This window comes from Mus caroli, unplaced genomic scaffold (assembly GCF_978045245.1).
Source record: "Mus caroli unplaced genomic scaffold, Mus_caroli_1 scaffold_4, whole genome shotgun sequence".
Taxonomy (NCBI): Eukaryota; Metazoa; Chordata; class Mammalia; order Rodentia; family Muridae; genus Mus; species Mus caroli.
Genome location: NW_028227259.1, coordinates 126,620,837 through 126,632,691, shown reverse-complemented (window position 1 = coordinate 126,632,691; position 11,855 = coordinate 126,620,837). Strand labels below are relative to the sequence as shown.

The following is an 11,855-nucleotide window of genomic DNA, read 5'->3' as shown; positions in this document are numbered from 1 at the left end:
ATCCTGTCTCCAAAAAACCAAAATTACAAGGAGCAATTAAGAGCACTGGCTGCTTTTCCAGAAAAGTTAGTTTACAGACAATCCCATAGGCTCTGCCCAACAGCTACCTAGCAACAGCTTACATCATCATCTGTCACAGGTGCTAGATAAGAAGAGAGCTCCTCATCACGTACTCTTTCTCCATCACCATCCCCCCCTCTTTCTTTCGTCCCTCCCCTCCCCTTCCCTCCCCTCCCCTCCCCTCCTCTCTCTGTTCTCACATGTTCACGGCCGGCCTCTTCTCTTCTTCTCCCTTTCTCTCTCTACCCCTTTGTTGCGCTCAACTCGTCCAGCAAGAAAAGACACAACACGGTCGGATTCTTCTCAACAGCCTTTCTTTATTTCAGGAACACCTCCATGCTACGGGGACCTCCGGAAACCCTGGGAGGACTGCTTATATCCACCCCAGCACTGGGGAGAGCCACGTGTCCTCCTGGGATTCGTCAGTGTTGGCACTTTGATATGTAACACCGGCTTGGGAGGGGCTGGCGCCAGATTCGGGCTGGCGCAATGGTATACCGGTGTACCGGAGGTGGGCGCCATCTTTTGGGCGTGGGGCTGCCTACACTCTACCCCTTTTCCAGGTTGTTTTCCCTTCCCCCAATAAACTTTCTTTATACTAGACTTATCTATGGTGTGATTGTTCAAGGGGTGCCTCAGCGTGGGCCCGCCGAGGTACTCCACCCCAACCCCCCACCCCCACCCCCACCCCGCCAAAATTATACTGCGTTATAGAGGGTATCAGAGGACACAGGTTCAGTTTCCAGCACCCACACAGTGGCTCAGGAGTGTCTGGAACTCCAACTCCAGGGAATCTGATGCCCTCTTCTGGTCTCTTTGGGCACTGCAATGACATGGTGTATAGACGTTCATGCAGGCAAAACGTTCACACAACAACCAATAAATAAATACATATTTACAAATAAAACCAACCTGGAAACAGTCAGCTTTTCAGGTGTCATTGCGAACTGTTTTGAATCAAACTTAAATAAATAAACCCAGTTCTGCACAGTCTTGCCTTTGTCCTCAACAGCACAACACAAAAGCTAGGTGTAGAACCACGGCTCTTTCTGAGCTCCCTTCTGGCCAGTCCCAAGGGCAGGCCACCTATGGGATGGCCTGGGAGGGCAGAAGTGTTCTCTGCTGGGCAGCATCTCTCTCGAGCCACTTCCCACTTCCCGCCAAGAGCAGAGACACAGGCCACACCCTTGGGGGCGGAGCCTGTGCAGCACCCAATGAGGAATGGGGCAGACAGCACAGGTCCAAGGAGGTCTTCACGTGGCCACGCCTTGGCCAACTTCCAGACTCAAAAGACAAAACTAGGGGTACAGAAGCCTGGGGTTTCTGTAGCTGTGGCCAAATAAAATCCCAACATAGACACTGTAACAACTGCCAGCTAAAAGCCAGCGTGGCAGAGGGGCCACAGAGAGGGCAGCGAAGGCACTTTCCGGAATGTCTGCCGACCCTAAGAGTACTAGGAAATACAGACCACGCAGCGTTTTGCAGCCACTCACCGGTAGCTGCTTCTGTCAGCCGCATAAGGGGTCTTTCCTTAAAGTTGGGTCATGCTGGGTGGGGTGCACATCTGCCACCTGTGAGATATTAAGACATCTTGTGGGCTGGACAGTGGTGGCAAACACCTTTAATCCCAGCACTTGGGAAGCAGAGGCAGGCGAATTTCTGAGTTCGAGGCCAGCCTGGTCTACAGAGTGAGTTCCAGGACAGTCAGGGCTACACAGAGAAACCCTGTCTCGAAAAAAAAAAAAAAAAAAAAAAAAAGACATCTTGCGGGACCCAATTCTCTCTTGCTAAATTCAGGTTGCCAGGGTCATTTAGGCGGCTGAAGAAGAATGGCAGACATGAGTTTGAGGCCAGCCTGGCCTACACAGTTAATTGCAGGGTAGCCAGGGGTATCTAGCAAGATCCTGTACACACACATAAAAAGAAAGTAATGCTGGTTTTTTTTTTTCAATTTTATTTTTAGTGTATTGGTGCTTTGCCTGCATATATTTCTGTGCCTGAAACTGGAGTTACAGATGGTTGTGAGCCACCACGTGGTTGCTGAGAATTGAACTCAGGTCCTCTGGAAGAGCAGCCAGTGCTCTTAACTGATAAGCAATCTTTCCAGTCTCTTTTATTTATTTATTTATTTATTTTGTCAGTTTAGGCATCATCCGTTTATTATAAAAGGGAGGCATGGAAATTATTTACATGATGAAATAGTTCAGACATCAGTGGAATGGCAGCTTCACGTGACACCATTTCAACAGTGATTTCAGTCAACATACTTTCCAAGAATGTCACCATCTCTAAGAAATAATCCTTGTCGTCTAGAACTACTTTGGTGCCTCCATATTCTGGGAGAAGAACTTTATCTCCAACTCTCACACTCACAGGCTCAATCTCTCCACTCTTTCCTTTCCCGCCCGACCCCACAGCCACGACTGTTGCTTGCAACACTTTTCCTTGAGACTTTTCTGGAAGCATAATGCCACCTTTGGTTACAGTTTCGGCAGCACTCCTTTCAACCAATACTCTGTCAAAGAGCAGAAGAAACTTCCTAAAAGCTTGTCTAGCCGGGCGTGGTGGCGCACGCCTTTAATCCCAGCACTCGGGAGGCAGAGGCAGGCGGATTTCTGAGTTCGAGGCCAGCCTGGTCTACAGAGTGAGTTCCAGGACAGCCAAGGCTACACAGAGAAACCCTGCCTCGAAAAACCAAAAAAAAAAAAAAAAAAAAAAAAAAAAAAAAAAAAAAAGCTTGTCTAGCCATGACTCTCACCTTCACCGCCACCGCCGCAGCTCCGGACTCTGAACTCGGGCCACTGCTGCAAGGAGAGTCCTGCGGGCCGGCTCGGGACACGTGAAAAGCCCAGTCTCTTTTCTTAAGATTATCTGGGAATCTCTGAGTTTCAGGACAACCAGGGGTGTGTGTGTGTGTGTGTGTGTGTGTGTGTGTGTGTGTGTGTGTGTAGTATCTATTACTGTGGAAGGTGGGGATGTGACCTGTGACAGCAGTCAGGGGACAACATTGGGGGTTGGTTCTCCTTCTGGCAATGGTTTTGAAGACTAAATTTAGGCTTTTGTGTAGCAGATCTGTTCCCCATCAAGTTGTCTCACCAAGAAAACCTTCCAAATGATAAAACTGATCAACCTTCTCTTTTTCTTAAGACAGGGTCTTGTTATGGTGCCTAGGAGGGGCTGGAACCCACTCTATAAGTCTAGATTGGCTTCAAATTTATAGTCCTCCTGCCTTACACTCCTGGGTGCTGGGGTTACAGGTGTGTACCCCTCTGCTGGCTTAAATTGGTCAAATACAGAATTGATTTCAACATTACATGAGTCAGCGATCTAGACTCTTGAAATAAAGCTATACATTTATTTTGTTGTTGTTGTTGTTTTTTGGTTTTTCGAGACAGGGTTTCTCTGTATAGCCCTGGCTGTCCTGGAACTCACTCTGTAGACCAGGCTGGCCTCGAATTCAGAAATCCGCCTGCCTCTGCCTCCCGAGTGCTGGGATTAAAGGTGTGGGCCACTACGCCCGGCTTAAAGCTATACATTTATGCTCAACTGATTTTGAAACAGGGTCTCTCTATGTAGCCCTGGCTGGCCTGGAGCTTGCTATGTAGACCAGGCTAACCTGTAATTCAAAAATCCACTCTGCCTCTGGGTGCTGAGATAAAAGGTCGTTGGACCATCATACCAGGCTTTGGTCAACTGATTTTTGATAAGGAAACCAAGATCATTTAATAAAGTCATTTTGATGAATGCTGCTGAGATAATTAGTCACACACAGAGGACAAAGTATCTTACCTCTCTTCACATACAAACACTAACACAATGTGGGGATAGAGGGATGGCTCAACCCAAGAGAGCTCATTGCTCTTGCAGAGAACCCAAGTTCAGTTCCCATTGCCTATAATCAGCTCAACCATTATAACTCCATCTCCAGCAGGTGGATGCCATCTTCTGGTTTCCCCAGGCAACTGTATCCACATGCACTTCCCTCATATATGTGTGTGTGTGTGTGTGTGTGTGTGTGTGGCTGGAGAGATGGCTCAGTATTTAGGAGCACCAACTGCTCTTCCAGAGGTCCTGAGTTCAATTCTCAGCAACCACATGGTGGCTCATAACCATCTGTAATGGGATCTTTCTGGCATGTATGAAGAGAGCAATAGTGTATTTATATACATAAAATAAATAAGTAAATCTTTAAAAATTCAGCACAAGTAACTAGAGAAACAAGACAAATGGAACTTGAACCAAAGTTCAAAACTACTGAGCTCAACAGGACCCTACGAGCAAAATCCACAAAATGTGAGAAAGGCTTTGCAAATGACATGAGAGAGTCAAGCGGCCAGAATATATAAAGAGCCCTTATAATTCAACAATAAATATAGCAGTAGTACAATGTGGAAAGCCGCTCCCACATTCGCCATTACAAGATGGCACATGAGCTGGGTGTTTGAACAAGTAAAAAGGCTTACTGCACATGTCTCTGGATAGTCCCTGTCCGCGAGGACATACATCCGTTAAGTACGTTATCTGGTCCGTTTGGAAATGGCCCTGTGAGGATGCGCCACGTCAGAGGCGGGACAAAAATTCTATATAAGGCACAGGGCTGGGTTCCTCAGAGTCTTCACATCTGTGTGTAAGCTTATGCTCTCCCTCTCAAGATGCATTAAAGCTTGGCTGCAGAAGGATCCTACTTGTGTGCCGTGTCGTTCTTGCTGGTCGAGTTGGACGCGCGCAAGAAGTGGTGCCGAAAACCCGGGATTTCGAGACATCGTTCGCACCACTGGAGACCCCTCAGCGTTGAGGTGGATTCAGAACTGCAGTGGACTCCGCCCGGAGAGGTGTGTCGGATTTTTTTCTAATCTTGGTCTTCAACTGTCTCCACCTTGGGAGGGTTTGCCCGAGGCGGCGGTGTTAGTGATCGGAGTCTTCTTCCTTTTCTTCCTGGTGTTGTATCCGTTGACATTTCGGCCGTTGATCTCCTGTCAGATCTCCTGTCAGACGGACGTAGATAAGCCGCGAGGAGGTAGAAATCTGCCGTGCTACATAAGTCGGGTGTAGATAAACCGCAGGCACCATCCACAATGGGTTCGTCCCAATCTGTGGTTCAAGCCCTTGATAACCTTCTTAAACAAAGGGACATTAAGATTGCACCCCGCACACTTAAAAATTTTGTGAAGGAAGTTGACCGTGTGGCGCCATGGTACGCCTGCTCCGGATCACTTTCCCGCGCCTCGTGGAAAAAATTGGGAAAAGATCTAGATAGAAAACTGTTAGAGAACGATCTTCGCCCTGGGACCAAGGCCATTTGGAAGATGGTTAATAACTGTCTAGAGGATGAAACCTGCAGTCCAGTAAGACAGGAAGGCCAGCACGCGTTAGAATCAGTCCAAGATAGCATGTCAGAAACCGAGCGGAGTGAGAGGTTGGGTGTTCGAGCACATACAAAAGGGATATCCAAGAAAAGAGAAAAGGGACCCCCCGGAAAAGGTAAAAAAGGGGGAGAGAAGCCTGATCAACCTATAAGGTTGGATCACCCTTCTAATGATGATAAGAAAAAAGGGGAGAGTATCTACCCAGTAAGGGAACTTCAAGAACTGAAAATTAGCTCAAGTTCGAGCGATGAACTTGACTCCTCTGAGGAAGAGGACTTAGAGGAAGCTGCAGCTAGATATGAAGAAGAGAGATATCACCCTGATGAAAGGATCCCAAGGTATAAAAATAAAAAACAGCCCCCACTCCAACAATGCATGCAGCTTACCCCTACTGCCCCACCCCCTTATGGGGCACGACCCGCATCTTCTTCACTTCTTTCTGAAAAAACCCGCCATAAAGTGACACAAGCCTTCCCCGTTTTCGATAATGGGGAAGGAGGTAGGGTTTATGCACCCATAGAATACAATCAAATTAAGGAACTTGCGGAGTCGGTAAGGAAATATGGGGTGACGGGGAGCTTTACATTGATGCAACTAGATAGAGTGGCCATAAATCCGCTCACTCCTTCAGATTGGCAGATGATTACCAAAGCTGTTTTACCAACCATGGGACAGTATATGGAATGGAAAGCCCTATGGCATGAGGCAGCCCAAAATCTAGCTAGGTTTAATGCGGCAGCACTCACCCTGGAACAACGCGATTGGACCTTCGACCTGTTAACAGGGCAGGGCCTGTATGCGGCTGATCAAAACAACTATGCATGGGGAGCTTATGCGCAAGTTGCACATTCTGCTATTAGGGCATGGAAAGCTCTATCAAGCAAGGGTGAGGCCAATCAACAATTATCAAAAATTATTCAGGGCCCCCAAGAGCCCTTCTCCAATTTTGTGGCAAGGATGACAGAAGCGGCTGAGAGAATTTTTGGGGACTCTGAGGCCGCAAACCCCTTAATAGAACAGTTAATTTTTGAACAAGCCACACAGGAGTGCCGAGCAGCTATCGCCCCTAGAAAGAGCAAAGGCTTGCAGGATTGGCTTAGAGTTTGCTGTGAGTTGGGGGGACCCCTTACTAATGCAGGCCTGGCGGCTGCAATTCTTCAGTCAGTCACAAAAGCAAGCAACAGGACAAAAGGGACATAAAACATGTTATAATTGTGGCAAGCCTGGCCATCTCAAAAGAGACTGCAGGGCCCCTCCTCGTGAGAGGAGGGTCCTTACCCTATGCACCAAGTGCGGTAAGGGTTATCATAGGGCAGATCAATGTCGGTCTGTCAGAGATATCAATGGCAGGCTACTTGCATCACAGGAGGCTAATGATACTAAGGAGTTTCCTCGTGTAACAAAAAACGGGAAACCAGGCCCCCGGTCCCAGGGCCCCCAAAGATATGGGAACCGATTTGTCAGGACCCAGGAAGCAACCAGAGAGGAGGCCCAGGAAGACCCTCAAGGGTGGACCTGCGTGCCGCCACCGACTTCCTACTAATGCCCCAAATGAACATTCAACCGGTCCAGGTGGAGTCTGTATTATCTTTGCCCCCGGGGACCATGGGCCTTATTCTTGGTCGAGGTTCGCTCACCTTACAAGGCTTGGTGGTACACCCAGGAGTGGTGGATCGCCAACACTCTCCTGAGATTCAAGTCCTATGTTCCAGCCCTCGGGGCGTCTTCTCTATTAACAAAGGGGACAGGATTGCCCAGCTATTGCTCCTCCCTGATAACGCCAGAGAGGAGCCTGTGGGACAGGATGTGAAGAAAATGGGTTCCTCCGGAAGTGACTCGGCCTACTTAGTGGTATCGTTAAATAGCAGACCTAAGCTCCACCTTAAGATAAATGGGAAAGAATTCGAGGGCATTCTAGATACCGGAGCAGACAAAAGTATAATTTCCACACATTGGTGGCCCAAAACTTGGCCCACCACAGAATCATCTCATTCGTTACAAGGTCTGGGATACCAATCCTGTCCCACTATAAGTTCTGTTGCTTTAACCTGGAGATCCCCCGAAGGTCAGCAGGGAAAATTTGTACCCTATGTGCTCCCGCTCCCGGTTAACCTCTGGGGAAGGGATATCATGCAGCACATGAGTCTCGTCTTGTCTAATGAGACAGTTTCCTTAGAAGGCAACTATTCAGATAGAGCAAAGTATATCATGACCAAGATGGGTTATAGAGATGGGGAGGGACTGGGTGCACAAGGACAGGGACGAATAACGCCTATTGCACCAAAGGAAAATTATAGAAAACAGGGACTGGGTTTTTCCTAGGGGCCGCTGAGATAGCACAACCTATACCATGGAAAACAGAGGACCCGGTGTGGGTTCCTCGGTGGCCTTTATCCTCTGAAAAATTAGAGGCAGTAACACAATTAATAAAAGAACAGTTAAATTTAGGACACATCGAGTCGTCTGTCTCTCCTTGGAATACTCCCATATTTGTTATTAAAAAGAAATCTGGAAAATGGAGGTTGCTTCATGATTTAAGGGCCATTAATGCACAAATGAAGTTATTTGGCCCCGTGCAACGTGGTTTGCCGGCGTTATCTGCCCTGCCGCGAAAATGGAATTTAATTATTATAGATATTAAGGATTGCTTTTTTTTTTATACCATTATGCCCTAAGGATAGGCCTCGTTTTGCCTTCACAGTTCCCTCATTCAATCATATGGAACCAGATAGAAGATATCAATGGAAAGTTTTGCCCCAGGGCATGTCCAATAGTCCCACCATGTGTCAGCATTATCTACAAAGGGCTCTTAGCCCAATAAAGGAACAATTTCCTTCTTTAATTTTAATACATTATATGGATGATGTTCTTTTGTGTCACAAAGACCTGAGCCTATTAAAAAGGGCATACCCCTGTTTGTTGGACACTCTTCAACGGTGGGGTTTGCAAATAGCTGCAGAAAAGGTGCAGGTTTCTGATACAGGACAGTTTCTAGGGTCGATAATTACCCCAGACAGGATTGCACCCCAGAAAATAGAAATACGGAGGGACCATCTTCATACTTTAAATGATTTTCAAAAGTTGCTGGGAGATATTAATTGGCTTAGACCCTTTTTGAAAATCCCCTCGGCAGAGTTGAAACCTTTATTTGAAATATTGGAAGGGGATTCTCATATTTCCTCCCCTAGAGCCCTTACTCCAGCTGCTGACCAGGCGTTGCGAGCAGTTGAGGGGGCTTTGCAGGAGGCCCAATTGCATCGCATTAATGATACTCAACCTTTTGATTTGTGTGTTTTTAAGACAACCCAATTGCCGACATCAGTTTTATGGCAGGGTGGACCTCTACTGTGGGTTCACCCAAATGCTTCCCCTGCTAAAATAATAGAATGGTATCCTAATGCAGTTGCACAGCTTGCCCTTAGGGGCCTGAAAGCAGCTATTACCCACTTTGGAAAAAACCCAGATACCCTAATTGTGCCTTACACCGCTGTACAAGTTCAAACTCTGGCAGCCACCTCCAATGACTGGGCAGTCTTGGTTACCTCCTTTGAAGGACAGATAGATAATCATTATCCCAAGCATCCCATCTTACAGTTTGCCCAGAATCAGCCTGTTGTGTTTCCACGTGTGACATCTAAATCCCCACTTGAAGATGGGGCCGTGGTATATACTGATTGGTCAAAAACCGGCATAGGTGCCTATGTCCACAAGGGGGAGTTCACCTCTAAACAGTTTGGTGAGAATTCTCCTCAAGTAGTGGAGTGTCTTGTGGTCCTGGAGGTTTTAAAAACCTTTTCAGGAGCCCTTAATATTGTGTCTGACTCTCATTATGTGGTTAATGCTGTAAATCTTTTAGAAGTGGCTGGGGTGATTAGGTCATCTAGCAAGGTTGCCCATATTTTTCAGCAAATACAGCTAGTCCTGTTAGCCAGAAAATTTCCAGTCTATATTACTCATGTCAGGGCCCACTCGGGCCTGCCTGGGCCCATGGCTCAGGGAAATGATATGGCAGACAAAGCTACAAAAATGGTGGCTGCAGCCTTATCGTCTCCAATAGAAACTGCCAGGAGGTTTCACAACAAATTTCATGTGACGGCTGAAACTCTGCGTCGTCGCTTCTCCTTGACAAGAAAGGAGGCCCATGACATTGTCATTCAGTGTCAAAACTGTTGTGAGTTTCTGCCAGTCCCCCACGTAGGAATTAACCCACGTGGCATTCGACCCCTACAGGTCTGGCAGACGGACGTTACCCATGTCCCCTCCTTTGGCAAACTTCAGTACCTCCACGTGTCCATTGACACGTGCTCGGGTATCATGTCTGCTTCTCCCCTAACTGGAGAAAAGGCCTCACATGTGATTCAACATTGCTTTGAGGCATGGAGTGCTTGGGGGAAACCCAAACTCCTTAAGACTGATAATGGTCCAGCTTATACATCTCAAAAATTCCAACAGTTCTGCCGTCAGATGGATGTGACCCACCTGACTGGACTTCCATCTAATAAAACAGAAAGGGGGAGTCGAGGAGGCTCTACCCCGAGTACCAAGAGTGTCTGTGTCTACAGCACTTTTTACATTCAATTTTTTAAATCTTGATTCTCATGGCCATACTGCGGCTGAACGTCATTACTCAGAGCCAGATAGGCCCAAAGAAAGGGTTAAATGGAAAGATGTTTTGAATAACAAATGGAAGGGCCCGGATCCCATATTGATCAGATCCAGGGGAGCCGTATGTGTCTTTCCACAGGATGAAGCCAACCCTTTTTGGATCCCTGCCCGCCTTACGAGAACAATCCATCAGGCGGAAGAAGAACCCATTGCGAAGGAGCTGGACATGGATGATCCTACTTCTGGAAATGATGACACTGGGAGGAACTCAAAGATCAGGGAGTAACCCACATCAGATCTATAATGTGACTTGGACTAGTTCTAATTTGTTAACAGGAGTTGTTGCTAATAAGACTGTTTTGCAGGGTGCCCTAAAAGAGGCTTTTCCAATGTAGATTTGTGTGATCTGGTTGGTAATGAATGGGATCCCTCTGATCATGATCCATCTGGAGATTATGGATGCCAATATATTAATCAAAGAGAATTTACCAGAGAATTTGACATCTATGTTTGCCCTGGTCATAAGGTGTCACCTCATTGTGGGGGTCCGGCAGAGGGCTATAGTAAAGTATGGGGGTGTGAGACCACGGGGCATGCCTATTGGAATCCCTCATCTACATGGGATTTCATTACTGTTAAGAGAGGAAATACACCTGGCTATACTTATGGGGGGAGAGGAAAATGGAAATGCACGAAGGATGGAAGGAGGGTTGATTGTGGCCCCTGCTATGATTCTTTAAAAACTAGCCATATCGGAGCCACCCCTGGGGGCCGATGTAATCCATTGGTGATTACCTTTACTGAGGCAGGAAAGAAAGCTAACTGGGATGGCCCAAAAAGTTGGGGTCTGAGATTGTACCGTACTGGTTATGATCCGGTCGCCATTTTTTCTATAAGTAGAAGTTATACAAATATATCATCTCATTCCCAGTCCTCTGGCTATCTTGTCCCACCAGAAGGGACTTATTGGGCCTGTAGTGCTGGCCTTACCCCCTGCGTTTCCCTTGCTACCTTAAATTTTACCAGTATTTTTTGTGTTATGGTAACCCTATGACCTAGGATTATTTATCATCCCATAAGTCATGTTGTGGAAGCCTATGAGAATGCCGGCCCCCGACGTCTTAAGAGAGATCCCGCCTCTATTACCTTAGCGGTGTTATTGGGAGGCCTGGCCACAGGCGGCATCACTGCTGGTATAGGCACAGGGGCGGTAGCGCTTAATAATATTCATCAGCTTAAAATTTTGCAACAAGCTATGCATGAGGATATAAAGGAAATTGAAAAATCAATTACTAATTTAGAGACGAGTTTATCCTCTTTGGAAGTGTGCCGCCCTAAAAGAAGAATGCTGTTTCTGGGTCGATAAGACCGGATTAGTGCGATACAGCATGGCGAAATTGAGAACTCGCCTTGCACAGAGACAAAAAATCTTTGATGCCGATAAAGGATGGTTTGAGGGCTGGTTCAGTCAGTCCCCCTGGATGACAACTTTGATTTCCACACTCGTGGGACCAGTTGTGATGCTTCTTTTGATACTTATGATAGGATCTTGCCTGTTTAAAAAGGTGGTGTCGCTCCTGCGGGAACGTGTACAAGTGCTTGAGATGATGGCTACGTATGAACGCCTTTAAATGATGCTGTTTTATTTGTTGCTAAAATAGGATTGCTGCCTATGAGAGAGAGGATATTAAGAATAACCAGCATTGATTGCGAAATTGCTTGAGGCTGCAGAAACCTGGAATTACCTCAGAATGAAGACAGGAAAAACGAAGAAAGGGATTGTGGGAGGCAGGGTGGATTGAATAGGATTGTCCCGGTGGTTGA

General features: G+C 46.9%; 1 pseudogene; it reads right to left on the bottom strand.

Annotated features, from left to right (window-relative positions):
• Window positions 1–2,194: 2,194 nt before the first annotated feature.
• LOC147005351 (10 kDa heat shock protein, mitochondrial pseudogene) lies at window positions 2,195–11,216 on the bottom strand (annotated as a pseudogene).
• Window positions 11,217–11,855: the final 639 nt, after the last annotated feature.